Genomic DNA, 3,674 nt, shown 5'->3' on the forward strand with positions numbered 1-3,674 from the left:
ATGTTCGTATAAAAAAAGAGTGCACTCTGTAAATTGTCGACTCTAAGAAAATATGGAAATATTTGTTTGACTAATGCAATATCAGGTGATCAATAATTGCCACCGGTTGAAATTGATAAATGACGGGGAAACAGTTTTCTCCGGATTTAAAATTTTATTGTTAATGGATCTATACAGCTTCAGCATCTTACAATGTCTAAATGCATCGTTGATATTCTGTGTTCCTGAACCTCGACAGAAAAAAACAAATGATGCAATACAAAGCTTACTCGATGCCTTCAATCACAAATATAAAAGATTTTTTTAATAATCAAGCCCGATGTTCGACGTTGCGCGATTACAAAAATAGGTTTTATGTTTATTGCTGGATTTAACTGCTTTTCAAAGGCTCTGCCCAAAAATAACGGCAAAACTATTGGAATAATTGCACAGAAAAGAAAGCAATGTAATATCAAGCAACTGACAGAAATATCAGTTTAATCCTCAAATGTTCACGAAAAGGGACGAATGACGTAATTTAAAAGTCTAATGCAATTAAAACTGGGCCTTTTAGGATAAATAGAAAGTCAAGTGAAAACGACACAAGTGGGCACGAATAGGCGTGTAAACAGGAACATATACAGTCGTCATTTCACTGACAAAGCTGCAAGCTGAAACTTTTGTCTCACTGGTTAATTTGTATAAAAAGTATAATGCAATAAACAACGGGCTTTTAAGGACAACAGGAAGTCCTGTAAAAAAAAATACGCGCACAGCACAAGAGGGCGTGTTGTCAGCAACATATAAATCATCATTTCAAAACAAAGCTGCAATTTGATACTTTATTCCACAAAAGTTTGTACCTTCCTCAACTTTAAGCACTCTTTAAGGGAAGCTAAATTTTCTGTCCACCCAGCAACAATATAATGGGGAACTTTTCAGGAGAAGGAAACTACACAGGCAAACTGAATCAAGCACTCAGCGCATCACCAGCAGGCATAGTTGAATTTTTTTCAGCTTTGAACATTTTTCTTTCCATCACCGCTGCTGTGGGCAATGCTCTGCTCCTTTTTGCTCTGAAGAATGTTTCTTCTATTCATCCTCCGAAAAAACTTTTTTTTCGATGTCTTGCGGTCACTGATCTTTGCGTTGGTCTTATTGTACAACCAATCTTTGCTACCCGCATTATGTCTCGTATTATAAAGATGAACGTGAATGTGCTGTACTACGTTGACAATGTTTATGGAGCATCAAGTTATATTTTGTGTGGAATATCTTTCTTGGTGTCGACAGCAATTAGTGTGGACAGACTTCTCGCAGTGTTGCTGGGACTGAGATACAGACATATCGTAACATTGAGGCGAGTTCGTGTAGTCATAAATTGTTTTTGGCTAATTGCTGCTCCATCTGCGGTGCTTCGGGTGTGGAAAAGAGATATCACCAATAAGGGAGCCTCTGTTGTCTTAATACTTTGCCTTCTAACTTCAATTTTCTGTTACACGAAGCTGATCCACCTCAAACTACGACATCAAGAAGCCCTTGTACAAAACAATGTCCCTCGTGGACGTACGACAACAGAACGGAGAAGGGATTCCACTAAACATAGCAAGATACAAAAAGACAGTTTCCAGCATTATGTGGGTGCAGTTGGCGTTAGTTGCTTGCAATGCTCCTTTTGGCATCGTGGCTATACTCTATGCAAGTGAAACAGAGCATGATGTGGCTTGGAAAGCTACATCAACTCTAGTCTTATTTAACTCATCTCTAAACCCGATCTTGTACTGCTGGAAAATCAGGGAGGTGAAACAAGCAGTTAAAGGCACAATCAGAAAACTTTACTGTTTTTAAAAGACTAGCTGTGTAGATCAACAAAAAGTTGCAAAGTGCATTTTACAGTGTCCAAATACCGTAAAAAAGTAGTAAAGGATATTTATTTCACGCAGGAAAAAATAAATGTTTTTATGTAGCTTGCGACGCATTAGTTCCCAGCTTTCGGTGAGTGATTACATCATTGCTCCTAACATGAAAGTGAGGTAACCTGGGTACTGGTTCGACCTTTGTTGAAGCACTACCAAAACATGGCGAAGTCCATTTTCCCCTCCCTGTCTTATATCTTACCGAACGTGGGACGGGTTTTCCCCCACCTTTGCTGGTATATTTCCTTGTTTGTCTTTCTAATGTCATCTTTAAACGATTGTTTTGAAATAAAACGGCCACACCTGTGGCCAAAATATCCCAAATGGGAATGTCCGTTTTTTGTCCCAGCAAACAGAGTTCAGCCAAGCAGCACACATGCCTTACCAATTAGTATGTTTTCATTAATTAAGAAGTAGCACGATACATAAATTCATTTTTTACAATGTTCAAAATAGTCTTCAAATTGTATTGGTAAAGATTAAGACAGCGCTCGATTATGAACGATAAACTACGATACTGTAGACCAAGATGCGCCTTTCATTACGCATCCATTTGGGAGAAAACGTAAAGCAGTTCCTTTGCTTGCTTTTGTGTTAACTCTAATTTAGCTATCATGCTAAGCTTCCGATGAGAAAACTTAAATAAATGTAGACGCGAGTTAAGATGTCACAACAGACATTAGGTTAGGTTTTACAACAGACATTTAATAGTTTATGAAGATTATGTCAATTCCTCTTTTTGATGAGGGCAAATCTATAATATTATTACCTATACCAGAGTTTAAACTCGCTTTTACGAACAGTTTTAAAAGTCTACAATCAAGTAAGTGGTATCATTTGTGTGATAGAAAAGCACAGAATGTATGATAACAGTGTAGAATGAGCGTGTAAATGCGTGCGTGTGGAATGTGTGTGGAATGTGAGTCTCATAATGTAATCGACTTAATATATGCTTGTAACTGTCGTTTACGTCAGTTTGAATAAATTGTACTTGTTGGTTGGAGTTCTGCTCTCGAAATCGTCATGGTGTCAGAAGTAAAAATCCGCATCGCCCGGTTCCTCTGATACATTAACAGTTAAAAGTTTCGCTCATCGACATGGCAGACGGACTTCGAAAACCTGAACCGCTGAGCTTCGAGGGAAATGTGTCGTTAAACTGGAAAAACTTCAAGCAGGAGGTTGAAATATTTATCGCCGCCGCACACGGAGAAAAGGATGCCAAAACTAAAGCCTACATTTTCTTAAATCTAGCAGGAAGGGAAGCAATTGAGAAGGAAAAGTCATTTGTTTACGCTCCCGCTGTGCTAAACGAGGATGGAAGCGTTCGCGTCGCAGCAGAATCTCGCGAAAGTATCGCAGTGCTGGAAAGAAAATTTGCCGAAATCTGCGACCCTCGTGGAAACGTGATCATGGAACGACATAAATTTAATACAAGAGCACAGAAAGTAGGTGAACCATTTCAGTCTTTTGTGGCCGATCTAAGAATCTTAGCAAACACATGCGAGTATGGTTCTTTGAAGGATGAGCTTATTCGTGATAAAATAGTATGTGGTGTCGCCTCTCCACTCATCAGAAAGCAGCTTTTGAAAGAAAGAGAGATACCACACTCGACCGCGCTATCGACATTGGTATTGCCAACGAGTTATCCGACAGAAACAACAGCGAACTCTCGAGCAATGTCAGCGATCCAAAGGAAGATGTTCATGGCGTTGGCAAAAGAGGAAAATTTCCGAAGAAAGATTTGAAACCTGACATCCAAAATTGCAGGAACTGTGGCGG

General features: G+C 39.1%; 1 pseudogene; it reads left to right on the plus strand.

Moving 5' to 3' along the window:
• Positions 1–905: 905 nt before the first annotated feature.
• Positions 906–1,827, plus strand: LOC144628049 (melanocortin receptor 4-like; annotated as a pseudogene).
• Positions 1,828–3,674: the final 1,847 nt, after the last annotated feature.

The sequence above is a fragment of the Oculina patagonica genome, chromosome 10 (genome assembly GCF_052425735.1).
Source record: "Oculina patagonica isolate OP01 chromosome 10, crgOcupat, whole genome shotgun sequence".
NCBI classification, from domain to species: domain Eukaryota; kingdom Metazoa; phylum Cnidaria; class Anthozoa; order Scleractinia; family Oculinidae; genus Oculina; species Oculina patagonica.